Source organism: Equus caballus, chromosome 23 (assembly GCF_041296265.1).
Source record: "Equus caballus isolate H_3958 breed thoroughbred chromosome 23, TB-T2T, whole genome shotgun sequence".
NCBI lineage: Eukaryota > Metazoa > Chordata > Mammalia > Perissodactyla > Equidae > Equus > Equus caballus.
This window is the reverse complement of record NC_091706.1, coordinates 35,841,639-35,862,651: the sequence shown is the minus strand read 5'-3', so window position 1 is coordinate 35,862,651 and position 21,013 is coordinate 35,841,639. Positions and strand designations below refer to the sequence as shown.

Here is a 21,013-nt window from a genome sequence, read left to right as displayed (position 1 = left end):
CTGTGGTTAGACGTGTCAATGACGAGAAACAAGAAGATATGGCAACAAGCTGGACAAGAATCCTGAGAAGTTGTAAATCATTCTGATCATTCTCACCAAGAAGAGTTTGGCAAATGGATGTCTAAGCGTGGAGTTCTCCACCCGGCTGCCCATTAGGATCTCCCGGGAAACTCCTAGATGCCACTTTATGAAAACAGACTGAGCCCCACCCCAGACCAGTTGACACCGAATCTTTGAATATAAGGCTTGGATATGCATATTTTTACAAAGCTCCTCCAATAATTCTGATGCACAGTGAGGACTGAGGATCATTGTCTAAGAGTATTGGAAAACAGTGAAACTAAGAAAATCTAAGCCTATATGCACCATGCAGTTTGTGATTCCTTATAAAAGGGATAAAGAGGGATGTGAGTGAACACATGGAGAAAGAATATTAATAAATTGTGAAGGCCACTCTGACTTTTTCTTGTTCTACTAATATGGAATTCTTAGCTTTCTAATAATAGAAAGGGATGGCTATTCTATTTTGAGGACTGGCTCCAGGCTCAAACGGGCTTATATGGACAGGAGGTAAGAACACTTCCTTCTCTGGGTTATAATAGTCTTAGTAACATTTTGGGGAATGAGTTTGCACAAATAAAGTCAGGGTCTGTGGTTCTCTGAAAAGTGCACTGGGGAATAGAGAGAAGTACAGACATACCCCAAGGACCTCGGAATCCATGGGGAGATGTGACCTTCACAAAGGTGCCAAATGAGCAGAACAGACAATGGACAAGGAAAGTTCCATGGAGCAGAGGGAACATGGGTGACGACTTGGGCGCAGGCACCTAAGATCAAGAGGGACAGAGAAGAGGTTTGGTGACAGGTAGGCACACGGCTTTCTATGGTCACCATGGGGAGGCCAAAATGGACTGGGGTGGGCGTGGGGAGGAGGGGTACACACTGGGAAGTAGGAAAACCCTGTAGTCTCGATGGTTGACTCTCCATCTATGTTCTATCCAGGTTGGTTACCATAGTAACTTCATTCCCCTGGCCAGTGACTGGTTTAGGAAAGGACATGTGACTCAATTGTGGTCAATGAAATGTAAGGAGATGTTCTCTAGGGCACTTCTGGGAAAAGTTTCCTCACTCCTAAGAGACACGCAATGCCCTGTCTGGATGTGATGCTTGGCACTTCTGCAGCCATTTTGTCACCATGCAGAGGATGTACCAGCAGACAGTGGATAGCAGAGTGGAGTGACAGTACGAACCTGGGCTTCTGATGATATCACTGAGCCACTGAACCAACCTCAAAGGCTGCTCTCTGGACTTAAGTTATGAAAAAGATGAACTTTCCTTACTGTGTAAGGCAATTTGATTTGGGGTTTTACTTGCACCTAAAACATATTCAAACACTAAGACTAGAAAGATGAGTTGGAATAATTCTTGAGGGCTCATAGGCTGGGTTCAGCAATCTGGATTTTATGCTATGGGTAAAGAAACTTTACTAATTAGGAGTCTTACGAGTAAGAGTGGCGCTGTTGATAGCAACCTAAATGGCAGGAAAAAGAGTGGTAAGTATTATTACTTATTAATAGTCCATAAAATCTTTCATTCCATGATTTTTTTATGGGACACTAAAAATGAGTGTGTAAAAAAGTCAAGATTGGGCAGAAAATGGTATAGAAGCTCATAACGTGGAGAGAAAGAGCCGTGTTGCCTCGGCCTGTTTGCTGTGCGCAAACGCACATTTCATGATCATTTCTGATGAGGCACCCAGGCACCCTGCCCGGACAATCAGCTCCCGGTTAAACCCTCAGTGCAGCTCATCAGAATGGAGATTCCCTCCCCCTCCTCACACACACACACAGTCAATGTGCAGCTTCAGAATTCATTCTAAAAGCCCCATCCAAAAGGAAGGCCATGCCTTTTGCCCTGAAGCTTTGCTAAATCTGCAGATGAAAGTAGAAGTTGTAAAAAAAAAAAAAAAAGAAAAAAAATTACAAGCTGTTTTATTTTGCATGAAACCTCCATCCACACCAGTACAAGTATACATAGCAAGTAATTATCTTCTCCATGCTCCCAATAATTATGTTCTTGAACCAGTTTTTAAAATATTTCCCATTCAAGTTTCCTTTTAAGATTAACAATACAATTACTAAACCATTGATTTCTTTGACCTCTTCTCTTAGAACCCCAAGGTAAAGCACAATCATCCAGACAAGTAATTACATGCTGTGGATGCATCATCCCAGAGATCAAAAACTAGGAGTATGGAATTTCAGGAGTATTTTTGGCCAAGAAAATCTAGAAAAGCTGGCTGCCAATATCTGATGTTAAAGGAAAACACAAAATCTGACTGCAATACAAGTTCATTGCTACTTTCTAAGGCTTGACCAACGACTAGTCATCCTTAAATTGAGGGCCAAACATCTCCCTTTTTTGATCAAATCTTTATTAAGTGGCTATTAAGGGCTAGATACAGTGCTCATCTTAGGGAGACAGAGAGCAACGATACAGCCTTTTTGCTCACGGAATGCAGAGTGATGGAAGGAAAATTATTGTGACGTACTGTAACTTCACTCTATGTTAAATACTAATCCTATTGGTGTGAGCTGAGAGCTACAGAAACAGAGGAATGGTGGGTAACCCAAACTGGGATGTGGGAAAGGGTTATCAGAGAACATCACTCTTGAAGTGGGTTTTAAAGATGAGTAAGGTGGCCCTGAAGGGGAGGAAATACAGTCTTCAGAGAAGACATGTGGCAGGTGCAAAGGCAAGAAGAGACCACAGGATGGGATGTGTATGAGGGAGTTGTGGGAAAAGTAAATATGCAAGGATGGATGTCTAAGGGCTTTGTAGGGCCAAGCTAAGGAGTCTGGATTGTATTCTGAAAGCAGTGGCAGTCATTGAAAGCCACCCAAGATCCAAAGCCACAGAACTGGGTTAGTTTTTAGGAACGACTGCTCTGGCTGAAGAGAGGAAAACGACTTGCCTAGTGAAGGGGGAATGTGAGAGCAAGGAGACTCTCAGGAGTCGTTCCATCGTGGAAGTGTACAGCAGTGGTGGGGATCAAAAGGGCAGTGTGGGCTGGAGGCACACACACGGAGCCTGGCAGTGTAGGGCTGTGGAGCACCAGGGCAGAGTTCACAGTCCTCTGAGAGAGAGGAAAGGCGAAGCCGTGAACTTGCGGTGGACACTGTGGAGACCATGAGACTCTCCTGCCTATACTATCCCTTAACCAGGAGGAAGACCCATGAAACCGGGGGTACTAATGAGGCCATACAGCATTTCATTTTTGTGTGGGCCACATAACTTTCATACATAATTCTGTTTGCTGGGCACAAACTGTACTGTGTATTTAATCTGCTTCCAATTCGTGAATTAATACCCTTTTCCTCAAAGCAAAAAAGTAAGAAAATATTTGTGGGTGGGTGGGACGCAGACATATTAACACCGAATGGAAACAACAGACACACATCCCCCCTACAGCCGCCTAGACCACGACTTCGCTCCCACCAACCAGTCACACCCTCACTCCGCCTTTTTCTTAGACGACCTTCAACAGCCAGATCTTAACTAAGTTTTCCGCAGCCGCTCTCACTTCCCTTGTCTCGCCTTCCACCTGAAACCCTTCTGCACTTTAGATTAACTATTACCTTTTATTCCTATTATTATTCCCTTTGTTCTTAAAATGAGCATTCACATTCCACTAACGGATGAGCTAATATATGCAAAGTACCTAGTACAGTGCCTGACATATAGAAGGCACTCAGTAAGTTGTTATTATTGTCGCTGTTTACAACACTTTCCCCAAACACAGGCTCTGGAGTCCACTGGCCCATCTCTCCACTTTGCTATATCCATTCTCTATAGATACATAGGAGGTGCTGCCTCTGACATGTCTGTGCTGTCGATGGCAACAATGAAACACTGTGACCGAGCGAGAATTGAGTAGTGCTGTTCTGGCCCTTCACTGGGAGAAGGGAGAAGCAGGTATCGTTTGTTATCCATATTTGCTTCAGAAACCAATGCATTTTCTCCCATGACATGTGTTTGGATATTTATTATTTGTTTGTCTATGACGTGCCTCACAGGAGAAACGAGAATAGTTAAGTTACTGAATCAGAAAATGTCATCGCTTTTCTCAGCAACTCATCTGAGCAGATGGCAAATGACTACTTTTATGGCTTGTTTCTTTATTACATGTAGAAATATTTATTAACATTGTATTTCTGTCGCATGTGTGCAACCAGCAAGAAACCAAGTTAGGCAGCTGCCAGGGAGGCGGGAGGAAGGGAGAGTGAATGGCGATACGCTCTGGCTTTTGTCTTAGCAGGTGAGCAAGCCTCAGCCTGGGGGTGGGGAGCAAGGAACACCTACGTATTCCTCTGAAGCCAAAAAATGCTACGCAAGGCAACACCAACAGCCACCCAGAGCAACTGCCACCACATAATGCCATGTTTCATCAAGTTTGAGATGTCCCCATCACAAGAGGGAAACTATTTTATGTACCACGAAGAAAGCAAAAGCATCCAAAATGGGGAATTGAACAGAGGGGGCCCCCCATGAAGCTGGGGCACCAAAAAGCAACAGAGAAATAAGCTCGCCATGCAGAAAGGGCTGGTAGCGAGACGAGGGAGGAGGGAATCTTCCCTGAGAATTTGAACCTCAACCAGTACCGGGGTGGGTGTGCATTTTGAATTCCTGCCACCAGAGTGGTCCGAATGCCCTCAGGCAGGGACTCTGACCCTTGGTCTCAGTTTGGTAGTGCCCCAAGTGACTGGCAGAGGCAAACTCTTGGAAAGCAGTGGACTTCAATGGAGACTGTAAGATGCATCCCAATTTCAGATATGTTAACGCATAAAAATACGTGCATCTGGGAACAGAAACACAGGAACCCTCATCTACCGTGAGGCCCATCCCAGGAGTTATTCAGGGTCTGCAGCCGAGAATAAAAAAACCCAGGAAGAGGGTAAAACAGAAATCAAAGTCCAAAAAGCAAGACAGGGGTCCAACAGGTGACCAAAGGCAGGGAATGAAAGCACACGGGGGACAAGGCACTCAGGACTTGCAGCCAGGAGCAGGTCAGGACAAGCGGGCTGGAGCTGGGGCGAAGCCTCTGTCCACTTGTTTCTCTGGCTTCCAGAGCCAGGAAAGAACCTCTCCCAGCTTCAATTCCTCACCAATAAAATGCAGAAAATACTTTCTCTAGGATTACTGAAGAAATGAAAACAAGAAACTGTATTTTAAAAGTGTTTTGTATACTATAAAAGCTCTGTGCCCATAATAATTAGGCTTATTTTTGATATAAATATTCTGAAAACTCCTTTAGTAAGATCCTGTGTCTTCTACCTTTTCTTGTAATTTTTCATTTAGCAGAGGGCTGTGCACAAATCAGGCACTTAATAAATCTTTACTCAGTGAATAAATAAACACCGCTAACTTCTGGCCCCGGCCCTACTTGGCCCTAAATTCCTGAGGGTTGGTTACGAAGCCTGCAGAAAATAGAAAGGGGAGAAAAGACAAAAACACCAGTTCAGAACATGATGTATTTATGCTTAAACAAGTACACAGATCCCACACACCCACCCTTGGTCTCCCTGAAATTCACATCTACAACAAAACCGAAATATTAGCTGGGATGACATGATGTTTTCACAGCAAAAGATTGAAGGCAGGCTCCAGGAAGCAACTTTACAACGGAACCAAACAGAATGGAAGACGGGCGACTTCAGAATGGGAGGGTTGTTCATTATGGGCAAAAATACCCTCGGCATCATCAAAGAGCATCTTTGAGAGAAGAGACCAATGTTTAGATCTCCTGGAATACCCTGACGTTTGCTGGTCAAACTTATTAACAGGGAACAATAGGAAAAGGAGGTTTCCTCGCCAAGGCACAAGCTTGAATTGGAGGGGAGAGCAGGTCCCGGACTGGGAGTAAGAATTGGGGGTCAAAGATGAGGGCTTCCACCACCAACCTGAGTGATGCTGGGTTCTCTAAGGGGACGTCATGGTTTAGAGAGAAGAACAGGAGGGAGTGGAGACTGGGGTTTACCCAGGCTCTGTCTTCATCTGTCACGTAACTCTGGGTAGACTTTCCATAAAATGAAGAGTAGGACAGGATGATCCAAGGAAAGAGCAAATCAAATAAACAAGAATGAAAAAAGACAAAAATAGCTACATAGAACAGTAAAAGGAGTAAGTCTGAAAGAGAAGAGATTGGGAAAATGGGTTAACATATACAGAATACAAGAAATTAAAAGGGTGGTCCAGAAACTTGAACGGGATCCAGGGAAGTTTCTTAAGTAATTTAAGGATGGGCACAAGAGGTTCAGGATGAAAATGATAATTTGGGGCAAGAGAGAGTGGTTAAACCGGGAAATGAACTGAGTGGAAGGCGATATGAGCAGTCTAGAAAGAGGGCCAAATTCTCAGCATCTTCAAATACACAGCATCACCCTCAAACCAACACACTCAGGAGACAGATCCTTTTAAAGCACTGGTCCACGTTTAGCCAAAGAGGCCTGAAACTTCTTTCCATTCATTTTATTATGAAGACTTGTTTGAGGAACTCTATTTCAGGATATTTCTATGGGGGCCATTTTAGTTAACAAAACCAGGGAAAGGCAGAGATGTGTCCAAAACACTACTTTAAAAAAAATGATTAAACAATCTCAATTCTGGTCTTTTCTAGGCATTCTTTGCAGAAGCAGGCAAGGAGAAATATAGAATTTGCACGACAGATAACTATCAGAAGACTCAAGACGCAAGTTTCCTGTGGACTAAGGGAAAAGAAAAATGAAAACACGGAGGCTTGAGTCTTGCCCAGTAATAAACAATTTTTCTGGGAAACTTGGAGGCAACGTCTAGTTCACCTCAGTCAGGCTGTCAGCCAGCATTTTTGTTGGACTCAAGTTCTTAGAGATTTAAATTTTTCCTATTCTCAACCTTTGGCTTATAGCTAAATACCAGTTCTTATCTGGGGGCACTACTTGATAAGGACTTAGGAAAATGTACTGAAAAAATATGTTTAAACAAATCTTTCTCACGACAGTAGCAGTCTTGTCCTCTGTGCAGAAATCTAGCTCTTATCACTAATCTGCAGGAATGTGCTACCGAAGAAGAGACACCTCTGGGGGCTCGTAGGGTCTAGACACTAGCGATCCTAATTGCTGCCCGCCCTTAGCAGCACCTTTCAGACCCCAGAGTATCTTACACAATGCCAACTTCTTTAACATTCATGTTAGGTTCCATTGCCATTGCATAATTTAGAAATTAAGGAATAAAAAAGTTAAATAGTTTGCTCAAGAGCATAGAGTAAGTCCAAGTCGAGATTTAAGCTTTAAACTAAAGACTATATGGATGCACACCGCTTGGATTTAGAGAGGGGCTCTCATTGGTGCTTTGGGAAGGAAGTTTTCTTTTAGTTGCATTTTTAAAAGAGATATTGGTTTGTTGTTATTGTTGTTTAATGCAACTTTTAGGATGTTGCTATGCAGCTCTCCAGGTGCATGCTAGATTCATTTGAAGTCTAAGTAATTATTTACACATTTATCATCTGCTCCCACTGGATTTTAAGCTTCTTCCAGGGCAGGATGCATGCCTCAGTTATCCTTGTAGCTGTCTTTCACCGTGCCTAAAACAGTGCCCCTCAGAGAGGGTCTTAGAGGGGCATGAAGCGATGACACCCTCAGATGAATAGCTTCTTTTTGCTCCAAAGGGTGTCTTTTACGGAGACTGAAAATACAAGTCATCGATGCCAAATAAATTTAATCAGGTTTCAGGTATTCCTCAACTGGCCCGAACTAGGCTACTCCCTTATCCCCTTCTTCCTTCCATCCCTCGCAAAGACCCATGACACAGAAGGGCAAGAAAAGCTCCAAAAGCTAACTGGTAAAAAAGACCCTCAATTTATAAGCTTCAATAAGAGTTGAAAAAAATTTAAATGAAAAATAAACTTCATATAAAAAAATGAGTATATTTGAATTTCGAAAATTATGACTCAGCATTTCTCTGAATATCATGCAAGATTTACATTCTCTCTCTCTCCCATTCATAATAAGCAGCTTATTAATAGGCTACCAAGGATGCAGAGCAGTAGGTCATCAGCCCAAAGACCCCAGTTATATGGTCTGAGCTCTGTCAATAAGAATCTATGAATAACAAAGCATCTATCTGAACTTGGGCAAACTGCTTACCTCTTTATAAAGAGAGATACGCACATACATACCTACATACATATATACATATATATCTATTTTCTTCAGAGAACTATTGAGAAATTTAATATTTCAATCCATATCATGCTTCAAAAAATTTCCAAAAATGAAATTTTATACAGATTTGTATAATGAGAATGAACAATATAATAGGTTTTGACAGCTAAGACGTTGCTATTCAAAAATAACTATTCAACAATTTGGTGGAATTCCAGCATTATTTCTATCTTCCCTATTTTTCTATATTGGTGAAATTTGTTAAAATGTACATGCGTTATTTTTACCAAACCAACAGTTTTATTTTAAAAATGCAAATTTTGAGTAAAAGAAAAAATGGAGAAAATAGGTTATGGACAAATTAAGAATTTCATGATACTAAGAAAAGGGCTGACAGGGTCCATGGGTATGTGGATTCAAATGAGGTTTGCTAAAATAAAATGTGCGACTGACAGAGCCTCAGCAACCAGGAAGAGTTACTACAAAGAGTCCCTGAGGGAGTGGGTGAGCTTTAAGACACAGCCTTTGACGCTGGAAGTCCTGTGTTTAACTCTCAGCTTTGCCACTAGCTGGCTTAAGACTCGGGTAGTTCAACCTCTCTGAGGTTCCCTTATCTGTAAGAGTGACTGCAGGCATACCTTGCAAGGTGATGATAAAACGTGAAGTCATATGTACAGCATCAAGCACACCGGGATGTTCAGTGAATGGCAGTGGCTTGCATTCAGAAGCTGGGCCCTCCTAGAGCATTTGTAACGCCATGTGGTAATTGGATGCCCACCCCTCTGCATCCTCCACCAGGCTGGGTGTGAGCTCCTGGGTAACAAGCATTCGGGTACCCAGCCCAGCTCGAGATTCAGCAAACTGATTCAATAGGTGTGGGGTGAGGCCTGGGCAAGTGTATTTAAAAAAAAAAAAAACAACACAACTCATTGGGGATTCTATGATGCACAGCCAGGGTTTAGACCCACTATCCTAACCCAATATGGTACTCCCTGTCCTCTTTAGAACTAAAGAGGCAAGATGTTAACAAACTGATTCATGTTTCCATCCTGGTGAGAGGGAACAATCAATAATTAGGCTAATTTTACTGGGTACAGAATTGTGCAAAGCTCTGTTACATGCTGAGAAGATTCCACAGAAGCTACGCATGACTGGAAAAAGACAAACACACCTAGAAAACAGCTTCCAAAAACCTTTTTAATCTTCTCTTGTAGGCTCTGCCTCCAGTTAAGGAGCTCCAACATTAGCTTCAGGAGCTCCGGGATGTTCAAAAAGGAAAGGAACCCAACAGGTAAGTGTTTACCTGTAATCTGCGTGTCTTCTCAGGGAGAACTTATCATGTAATGTCATCATAGGTTTCCAAAGGCAGTTTTTTGGATGTGTTCTCTCTTTCTTCCCAGGAGGCTTAAGCAACACCAGAGGTCCCTAAGACAAACCACAGCCACGTGGCAGAGCCTTTGGGTTTCTTCATCCCCCGCGCCTGCACTGCACCCCTCCACTGGTGAGGGCAGAGCCCACACGTGAAGGTCAACAGCAAGATTCCACGACGAGCAGCGCAGGAGCCCGCGAGCGAGCAGGCAGGGCTAGAGAGCGGGATCTGAGCTGCAACTGCGGTGGGCTCTGCTTAGGAGAGGAGAGGGCAACTCATGCTCTTGATGAGAGAAAAAGAAAGAAGAATCAACTCTGGCTGGAGGAACATCTACCAGGCATGGGAAAAGAAGAAAGGGATTATCATGGAGTTTCAGATTTTTCATCTCTAATTGCCTAGAATCTGTGTTCCCTGAAGATTTAAGAACAGAGTAGATTCACCAGTACCAATGACTGAGGTCTAAGGCCTTTAAGATTTTTTTCGGTAATGGGCCACATCGTCGGAAATCCGTACGTGGACTCAGATTCTTTGCTGTCATGATGACTTGACGATTTCCATCCTTGCCAGGTCAGTATGGAAGTCAAACCCCACTCAAGTGCCCATGGAGGCTTTGCTCCCACTTGTTTTACTATGGTCAGTAATGCTTCATAAAGCTCGAGTTTAACGATGTAATTTTGGCAGAGCTAATATAAAAAAGTTCAAAATTATTAATTTATCTTTCATTGCAATTAGTAACCATTCAGCCTGCGTATATGTTATCTGACAGCTGTCAGTAGTTCAGTTACCCTTATCAGAGGAGGCTCAAAAGTAAAATTCTTAGCTAAATACGTTATGTTCCCCAAAGGGTCAGCCGGACTTCGGGTGAGGAGCCTGAAAACTGAGGAGAGACTGAATAAAATACCTGAGCTTTCTGGCATTGAGCATTCTAAAAGCATTTGGGCAGGTCAGCCCTTAAACGAAGATTTAGATAAACGAGATGGGAGAAAACAAATTAGAGAATTTAACCCAAGAGGCTTAACTCTGGTAAATCATATGATGACTGATTTCTAATCTAGAATTTGATCAAATCAATTAGCAAACTCATGCCCTATATTTAAGTCAAGAGTAAAACTGTTAACAGGACTGCAGTCACTGAAAAAAGAAAAGCCACTTTTTATTCCTTCCAACTTTATATTGTGAGGGGTCGGCCCCATGGCCGAGTGGTTAAGTTCACGCGCTCTGCTTTGTCAGCCCAGGGTTTCACCCGTTTGGATCCTGGGTGCGGACATGGCACTGCTCATCAGGCCATGCTGAGGCGGCATCCCACATGCCACAACCAGAAGGACCCACAACTAAAATATAAAACTATGTACTGGGGTGATTTGGGGAGAAAAAGCAGGAAAAAACCACAAAACTTTATACTATGAATTCTACTCTATCGTAGTATTTATTTATTTTTCTTTTTTGCTTTTCTTGTAAAGAATTACCTGTTGCTCACCTTGGCCCAAGAAATCAGGTTTTAGGTGATGGGTTGTTCAAGAGTTAATGTCACATTCCAAGAAAGGGTACGAAACGAATGGGATGTGGTTAAGGACACTGAGTAATAGGGAGTAGGAGCAGCTCAGAAGAGACCTGTGCGTGAACATCGTCTTCTGGCCTGCCTAGACCTGAACTAGACTACTGAGAACGTAACGTAAGACTTTAAACCAGCTAAACACACTTCGGAAAACAATCTCACCTGAGGAAGAGTCTGTTTAAAGTATTTTAAAGTTATACCAAATTACTAATATTTTAATATTTTAATATGGGAATATATTGTATATAAAACCCCTGAAAATTACAATAATGATGACTTGAGGAAATCTGCCTTCTGTCGTCTGTATGCACCCCACAAATTGAAGGCAAAAACCCCTTGTGGATCATCAAAGATCTTTGTCCACTCCGACCCGAGCTGAATGCTGGAGAGCTCTTATGATTATATGGTAGCTCTTTCAGTTCTAAAGGAATGGCAGATTTAGCTATTCAGAACTATCGTCAGGTCTTCTTTGTGTAAATACTTAAACATTTTCAAAGTTTAAAGCAATGAGGCCAACCCAAATCTGATGATATGCAAAGAGTCAATTATGTGTAGCATCTGTCCCGAAGGAAGAAGTTGCTAGAACACCAGCTCAGCGCTGATGCCGCAGTTTGATTTCATCCTTCCTCCTCTGCTCCTGCCCCACCTTCACTGAACCAGATAAATTAGATCAGCACCGCGATGCCCCTAAGTACTGTATAGCTTGAAAAATAACATTTATAAAAACTACGCTTGGGCATGAACAAGACCCCCGTCGCCAAGCCTGTAAACCTCCCCTACTCCTTTGAGACAAGTTTCAACTCTGGAAAAGAAATGAAGACTCAGCTCTACCAAGGGACTTTTAACTGATCTGGGTAAGCATTTCTTTAAAAAGAAAGGGTTGCTCTTAGTTATGATCATTTTTTCTCCTAAGACTGCTGTGGATTTTCAGTACCAGAGGGTGAACGTGAGTTCAGAAAATGTTAAGTCCACATTTAAAAACACTTTCTTCATTCACAAGGTAGCCAAATAAGTGAAGTTTGGTCATGAATTCCCTACTTCACTTCTCCAACAAGTTGATTCTCTGTTTTAAGGTGGCAGGTAAATTTGTTCAAACGACTAGAAGCAGCATTGCATGAGGGATAATAAGCTGGAGCCAATTTTGCCTCAAGGTGGACCTGAGATGTTAGGAGCCAGAAGCAAAAAGGCTGCCTCCCCACCCAGTGTGCACAAGCTTTCCTACAGAATCAAAGCATCTCTTCCCCGATGACAAATCTGAGTATTGCGGTCAGAGATTTTTTTAAAAATGAGCAAGCTTTATCATTCATCATCATTTAAAAAATTATTTCATGGATGTCGATTATGTGTGTGAAGCAGCGAATTGGGTATCTAGGAGTGAACCTGTTTTTTAAAAACTGCAGTCTTTGCTTAAAAAGAATTATGTCCTGATAAATATTTTGACAATGAGACAATATCTGTTTCCCGCATTAAAAATGTGATCTGAAACTGAGAACATACTACCTTTCTCAAGGAATGCCACAGTTTCACACCACATGGGGTCTAGACCTGTCTATTTTATTTGCAGGAATATTACTCTTTATCCAAAGGATGCTGAATGCCAAAGGTAGTACCAGCACAAATAAACTTCAGATGATGTCTTGTGTGCAGGGTGGGTAACAGGAGCAGGTGGGCACAGCTTACTTCTTTGATAACTGCCCACAGTAAGCTTGGCATCCGGAGGGTGGTTCCATAAATACGGTTGACTGACAACAGCCAGGATTCATTTCTTCCTCCACTCTGCCCACACCCTCTTTCCGTAAGTTATTCCATTCTATAAATACGTGTTTTCTTTTTGACAAAAGTGATAAGCCTTAAGTGGGGCCTACTCCTGAGAGAAACCTGAGGAGGAAAGAGGAAAACAGAACAAGCAATTCAATGTGCGTAGAGGTATGTGTCAGGAACTGGCCTGCTGATCTGAGTTTCTGCCAAAAAAGATAGGTGCAGAGCGTCAGCTTATCTGCCTAAGTTGATGGTGGGAAAAATTCAGCCGGGGAGGCAATTTTTCCTCCCAGCCCATTCTGCTCATGCCTCCCCCACAGCCAGATGAAAGAAGAGAAGCTGGCTCCCTATCGCCAGGGAGTGGCTATAAAGGTGACACTGGGCTCTTCCTGCCAGGCTGGCTTCCGGCCAAGAGAAAAAGTAACTTCTCAGACTAAACAGATGCACCCATGTGAGCAAGTGCTGACCTTTTTGAGAAAATTAATGAGGAAATAACATTTGCCACCTCTCATCCCTTCTCTCCAATCCTCCCCCACAACTGATTCCATTTACCTTTTGAAGACAAAAGACACGTCTGGTTTTGAAAAATAAATATTTAACAGCAAAGTCAAAAAGTGACAGTTGTAGAATATAAACTGTTAAATTAAGCCACTGATAATTGATAAATTAAGCCACAGGAAAATAACTTTAAAGATAGCTCAAATATATCATAAACTCTGTACTATACTTTATTAGATGTAATAGTAGATTCCTTGCAATAAGAAAAAAAAAAGTCAACATAAGTGAGCCGCCATTCCCTTATGGTACGTACTATATTTTCAAAAATCAAACAAACACAAATCTATCAGAATATGAAGATCTTCTAGGGTAGGAATGACATTTTTAGACATGTGGTAGATTACATTACTATTCACCAAAATGTCCTGCCCCTTCCCCAGGGGGAAGTACATATCCCCACCCTGTTGAACTCAAGTGTGGCCACGTGATGTGCTTTGGGCAAGGACCACGTGCCACTTCAGCAGGGAGCTGGAAGAGCTAGCATGGAACTTCACCTTGCTCTCTTTTCCTCCTCTGCTCTGAAGAGGAGCAATGATGCAGACAGATGCTGCTCCATCTATTAGATTGAGCCCAACACAGAGCAGAGCTACAGCTGACCCACAAGGGACATGCAGGACAATTGAGAAATCAATCTCTGTTGTGAAAACCAGTGAGATTTTGGGTCACATAGAATAATGACTATCTTGGTTGATATTGAGTGCCTTACAGAGGGCACTTCATAGAGCTTAGATGGACGGCTGGGTGGATAAATGGATGACAGGAAGTATTCAGAAATTCAATGGTGAACTTTGGTAGGTATCAATCAATTGAATACAAATTAAATATTTCTTTACAAGGTGTGGAGACAAGCAGCTTGTAGGTTAAATGACAGCTTGGAGAAGTGGCAAACAAAATAAAGCTTTTATAAATTAAAATAAAAATCTGGGTTATGCAATCTGATAGCAATTTAATCAGCATTCAATGTTATCTACTGTAACAATCAGCACAAGATGCACAATCTCTAATCCACTTGCTCCAGACATGAACAGACAGAATATCAACTAGCTCCTAGGAGTCACTGAAATAATAGCCCAAATGGCTTCACTTTAGTCCCCACGGATATACCCTATTATAAGATAGTTCTAGGGATCAGATCAAAGATAAAAGCCTAGTAACCCAAACAAGTCCCCAAGATTACCTAAACCCTAAAATTCCATCTTGATGACTGAATCCTTTAGCACTGAACAGCATCTCTTTGTTGAGCTTCAGTCAGGGTGTGGAGCTAGGCTGATGCTGGGTGGCGAGGTAACATTGGTATGATGGTTGCAGAAGAGGTCCTGCTGCTCCTACACAGGAGAGAATCTGTGCCTGAAGAGGCTTGTGTGGGCAGGCAAATAGCATCAACTCAGGTGCAGGACATGTTATCACCTGGCGTTGCCTTTGGACCTTGACATAGCGAGGATCAGAAGCAGGCCAGCATTCTTACACCTGGATTCAGCGGTGGTTTTCCATCTTATCTCTTTCATTTCTCATGGATCTTTTGTTAGGTCAGGTGCCACTTGGGATCCTCTCTACACTCCCTTCTGTCTTTAGACATCAAAGGGAAGATATAAAATTTGCTCCTAATGTCTTAGACATATTTCATGGTGACCCAACCTATATCCAGAAGCTCGTGTTAACTGCACCAATGCAAAGACCAACCAGATAAAGCAAGTTGGGAAAATCCCAATTAATGAAGGCTTTGTCTAGAGGATATATGATGGACTGGCCCTACACCAGGTACCATGAGAACAAACAGGAATCCTAAGGTCTAGGCCTTAAGGCCAAGTGGCTCTTTTAGTCTAGTTGATGAGAAAAGAAAAAGAGAAAGGAAACAAGATTACCCCTCCTCTTCTCAACCAGCACGACTTAGAAATGATCAGCATGTGGGTATGCAAACCATCACTCAAAGGCAGGTGGGATGAGAAAGGGTCAGACACATGGGCAAGGCTTCCTCCCACCCAATTAAACTTTTATGGGAGGAAAAATGGGAAGTCTAGGAAAAAAGGAAGAACATGCCAGATGGACTAAAATCTCAAAGAATATAATTCATCCCTAAGTTATCTGTATATTAACAGTTTCGATTACAATGCAAAAAAAGATGCTTTATAGATCTCAAGAAAATTATACTAAAATGCACATGAGAAAAAATAAGTAGTTGTAACTTTAAAAAGGGAGGGGAAAGAAGGGTCGAGGAGAATGCACTATCTTGACATGATATGTAGGTTACATGGAAAGACAACAGGAATACAAGAAAAGCACATAATAATGTTATATAAAAAGTATATTGTAAAATTACAGATGTACAACTTTGTACTATGTAAAAATTGTGTTTATGTAGAATTAATCAGAATCACAACCCATAAATAAATGCAAATGAGTAGAAGTTTAAGAAGACGGGATTGTGGTTGTGATTCTTTCTTCTTCTTTTTTTGGTGAGGAAGATTGGCCCTGAGCTAACATCTGTGCCAATCTTCCTCTATTTTGTATGTGGGACACTCCCACAGCATGGCTTGATGAGTGGCATGTAGGTCCACGCCCAGGATCTGAACCCACAAACCCTGGGCCACTGAAGTAGAGTGGGCAAACTTAACCACTATATCACCAGGCTAGCCTCGATTTTTTAAAATATAAAGTTATTAATGCACATTTCTTTAAAAGATTATGCCCACTAAATTCCACAAGCCCCATTACTTATGCTAAAATCTCTAGTCCAGCAGTTCTCAAACCTGGGCAGTACCACCTCCCAACTTCACCCCTCCAAGGAGACACAAAGATTTTTGTGTGTGACCAGGCATTCGCAATGACCGAGGGGCACTTCTGGCATTTAGAAGTGGACAAGAGCCGGGGATGGAGAATACCCTGCAGCACAGGGGATGGTCCCACACAATGGAGACGTGCCCGACTCAGAACACCAGCAGCACTGCTGTTAGGAAACTGCCAAGAGGAATAGGACAAAGATCAACTTCTCTAAGACTCCTCACATGCTACCCAAGATACACTATAAAAATCCTAAAATTCAACCAAATACTATTAATTTTATACCATTATGATTTTCAAATAAATCTTTTTCATTAAAAAACAAAACTATGAAAAAGCATGTAATTTCTTCTCAAAGATGGAAATGTGCAAAAGAGTGTTACATAACTAGAAAAAAATCACTTCATTTCTTGAGAGGTCAGATTGCCTTGATGCTAGAAATGACAAACGAGTAAACGCTGAGAGTCTAAATATTATCCATACTTGTTAAACACACCTTCGCACCTTATCAATACACCATCACCCCACAGCTGGCTCCAGAACTAGTGTAACTCCTGTGACATGTGAGCACACTCCTGGGAGATTTGCTCCTTGGGAAAGTGCCCCTCCAGTTACCCAGACATGCTTGCAGCTACTATATATAGCGCCTTCTCTCTGGCCCCGAAGGAGGAGGAGGTGGAGGAAATGGAAAAATTCTTTCATGCAGGGTGTAGAAATGAGATCCTGTACGCTCAAACAAATGGTTTTCTTACTCTGCTACATTTTCAGTCCTTAAGAGATTCATGATCAGATTTAACTTCCCAAAAGGCTGCTGATACTGCCATCTAGTGAATACAGTCCTTTTTACACCAGAAAGTCAAAAATCTAAGCTGGAGTTCAGGAAGTACAAGGTCTCCTTTTTTAATCTCATTTGAAGGATTACTTATTTTATATATTGAGAAGAGGAAAAAAGTTACTAAGAGAAAGTTTGTGGTCTACGTATTAATCTCCTTTGTAATTAATAAAACTTTAAAAATGAACTCGATAGGGGCAGACAAGCAAATTCTACCTTCCCATCAAGCGTCAAGCTCTGCTCTCCCCAGCAGTGACTGTTAGCTACACTTACTATCAGTGTGTTGTTGGTGACATGGCCCACTTGTCCCCTGCGTGGTGACTGCTTGTGCTCTTCCTGAGTAATCAGCTTATTGAATCTTAACGCCCCTGTGCCCTCTGTCTCTGGTCACGATCCCCTCTTTGTCTTGGCTGCTAGAGAGCATGGAGCCAAATCAGTGGCCTATTTCCAATGTATTTATGAGCCCTAACACAATACATGCTACTCACTTCTTATTTCCTCTTCTTGCTATTTCTCTCTGTCCCAGTATCCTCACCCACTGATTTCTAATTTTATTTTGCATACCCTTTTAAGCCCCCATAGATTTTTTTCCCGAAACAAGATTGGGTACATATAGACAAAAACCATTACTGCTATTTCCTGTATGTATGATGCTCCCGCTGGGCCCCCGATCATGTAACTTTAAGTATGTGAAAGGCAAATTCATAGGCCATGGCGATTCCTGCCTTATGTGGCTCTTACGGTTCCCTTTCCACTTGTTAACTCCTCATTAGCAGAACTGCTAACAGGCTAAACTGGGGTTGAAATCAGTGCCTCCATGAAAGATATTACTCACTTATAATTGCTATCTTCTTCACATTCCTGTACGGCCTCCTAAGATGTCTCGTCAAATGCCTGCAGCTTCTTCAACCAAAGGGACTGTTTCATTTCTCATCCCACAAAACCACTGTGTCTCATTGTTTTTGCACTTTGTCCCATTTCTAGACAAGTGATTCATGTATCCAAATTATATTTTTTATATAAACTTTTTTTAAATATAGGCTTGTTCAAAGGCAGAATATAAACTGTTACAGCAACGGGCATGAAAACAACAACACTGAAATCCTGAAGGCTCTCCTTTCTCCCTCAAGAAACACGTAGGACAATGCTGGATACCTTATCACCACTTTAGCACACACGATGCTCATGTAGTAAGTCCTGCCTACACACTGCTGAACTGCATTCAGTCAGCGCTGTTGAGATGATGACGCCACTGAGAGTTCATCACTGAGACATCTCAGACTTCGTAGTGAAATCCCCTCTCTTATCTCTAAGAACTGGCTATTAAAAAATGCAGATTGTAAAAAGGACGTTCTCCATCCTACACCCCAGAGTCACACCACTTGGCTCTGTATATTCTCCAGAACTGCCAAAAGCACAAAACAACAAATAATTTCCTATTAGCAAAGCAGAGTGTAGGAAGTGTGGGTGGGTTGGTGTGGGAGGTATTTTAGGTAAGATGTGTGTTCATTATGCAAATGAAAGAAGATTTCATTTTAAAACATATTTGTATACGTACAGGCGTGTGCACACACAAGTTAGATGGGCCAGGTGATGAAGATAACAAATATTACTAGGAGGAGAAACCGTCAACCATGCCTGGGGACTTGAACAATGGAATCACGTGAAGGTTGGAGAAATAGTATCTGAGGTCCGAAATTTTAGACACACTCCAATCTAATAAGATAGACAATCTATTTATTAAAAAGTGAAGTGAAGCGTAACTTCCCCAGTGGCATCTTTGTTGGGAATTCAGCTTCTGTGCAAGAAGCAAGTATGAAGACATGTCTGAAAAGCATGACAGACAGAGGACATGGGTCTTAGGGTTTTTATCCCAACTTTGGTCATACTTAAGGCCTCCACCTCTTCCCATTTATGTCCTAGAGAGAATTCTGGATATAAGTCTAGCCACCCAATTTTACAAACTGGAAACTAAGGTACAGAGTCAGGGAAAAACCCGGTCCAGTAAGCAGGACTCTTGGTTCATGACAATTATCTGACTTACTAAAAGATTCCTTAGTTTGCCTGTTGTTTTTACAGGTAAAAGCTGTGGACTGGGCCCAATTCTAGCTAATGGAACTCTGGGACTGACAGCTAACATCTCTAAAGGACAAAAACCACCATGCATGTCAGGCCAACCTCCCCTCCAGCTGTGGAGATGGAGACAGGGCTGGCGGGCAGAGTGATAAGGTAAACTAATTATAATCAGGCCAGAGGAGCAAAGTAAGTGAGCACATACAGGACACAGAAGACGCCTCTTTTCAGAGACAAATAATTCAAAACAATTTAATAAAACAACCAAATGGGAGAACATTGTTGTGTTATTCTTCTAGGGGCTCATGGAAGAAATTAACACTTTGAAAAGAGCAGTCTTATATATTGGTTTCTTTCCCTTTGCTCAGCCACAAGTCCCAGAAAAATGGGAAAGACCACAAGCTTGATTTCTGCCTATGGGTTTAAAAGATGACATCAAACAGGGACTCAGGTCACAGACGTGCAGCCAGGAGTGGGTTCTCCTCTTAGCACACTTGTACTGTCTCCACTGACCCTCCCAGCTTTCCCAGTCTAGTCATCACTCCGGGGCCTGGAATATACAATTCCTCTCTTATCTACAAGGATTCTTCAATGACCCTTAAACCCAAGAAAGCTGGGGCCTGCTAGCTGCAGCCATCTCCTAATCGGAGTCAAGAGGGCATGGACATCGCTTAAGGTTACCTATACAGGAGACTGCACTTTGTCAAACCAGCTGCTATAGAAAACCAACACTGGATACCTTTACATCTTGTCCAAAGGGGGAACTGCTTGATTCTTTTTTTTTTGTTGTTGTTTTTTTTTTTTTGCTGAAGAAGATTAGCTCTGAGCTAATATCTGTGCCAATCTTCCTCCACTTTACATGTGGGATGCTGTCACAGCATGGCTGAGGAGTGGTGTAGGTCTGTGCCTGGGATCTGAACTGGCAAACCCAGGCCACTGAAGCAGAGCACACTGAACTTCACCACCACGCCACAGGGCCGGCCTCAAGATTCTATTTTTTAAATCATACAAATAAACCAGTACTTTATTTTATAAGTACACAGTACCCCATCACCACTTTCATAGCATTCCACTCCTCAGAACCACCTTTTCTTACCCTACAGAATCTTTGCTTAAGGGCTCATCATGGCTCACTTTGGAGAGTGGCATTGAGGTCCAGGTGCCATGTAGAATTTTTATTTTTATTTTATATACTTCTATAGCATTCTAATTTATTAGGATGATCATGTATTACTCTTATAATCTAGAAAGAGTCTTTCATAAATGTAAACTCTTCAACCAAATCAAAATATGTCCATACCTTTGACCCAGTGATTCCTGTGCATTTATCCCAAAGAAACAACTTATCGTGGCTTAAAGATGTCACTGCAATGATGTCTAAAGTAGCAAAGAATTAGACACAATCTAAATTTTTAACATTAGAAAGATGGCTTATAGATTATGGTACATTAAGGCAAGTGAATATTATTTATAACTTTTATTGTAAAGGCTTTGTAAATGAGTGGAAAACCACGGCATCTTAAGTAAAAGCAGTATTCCAAATACACCACATAAATAAAATGTAAACTAAAATATATATAAGAAAGATGAAAACACGTGTTATATTAGAGTGACAGAATTTATATGTAAACTAAGCTAGTGACCCTCCTCTCCTTTATTTAGGAGATATTCCTTTATTGGAATTTATAAGCTTTCCTAAATTTATTGAAGTCCACTAAAGGAAACGAAAGAAGCACCAATGGGCTAAAAGGTAAAATACAGTAGCAGGGTCAATGTCTACTGAATCTATTTAAAATACACTTGAGGTAGCAATCAGAAGTTTAAGGAATTCTCCAAGAATTTACAAACAAACCCATTTAACTTCTAGGCCATAAACTTATCAAAGTACTTTC

At 41.8% G+C, this 21,013-nt stretch overlaps 1 protein-coding gene and 1 long non-coding RNA gene across 12 annotated transcripts in view; one reads left to right on the top strand and one right to left on the bottom strand.

Annotated features, from left to right (window-relative positions):
• KANK1 (KN motif and ankyrin repeat domains 1) overlaps positions 1-21,013 on the bottom strand; it is a 199,107-nt gene that overhangs the window by 85,502 nt on the left and 92,592 nt on the right. The gene's annotated exons all lie outside the window — the stretch shown is intronic.
• On the top strand, positions 574-19,398 carry LOC102147582 (uncharacterized). Of its 4 annotated transcripts, XR_002803216.2 has the most exons (5): positions 574-865; positions 6,677-6,810; positions 9,413-9,489; positions 9,599-10,134; positions 19,128-19,398. It is a non-coding gene; the product is annotated as an uncharacterized lncRNA (long non-coding RNA). The 4 variants fall into 4 exon arrangements; XR_011431404.1 differs by lacking the exons at positions 6,677-6,810; positions 19,128-19,398 and adding an exon at positions 10,412-11,522 and having other exon boundaries at positions 601-865; XR_011431406.1 differs by lacking the exon at positions 6,677-6,810 and having other exon boundaries at positions 619-865.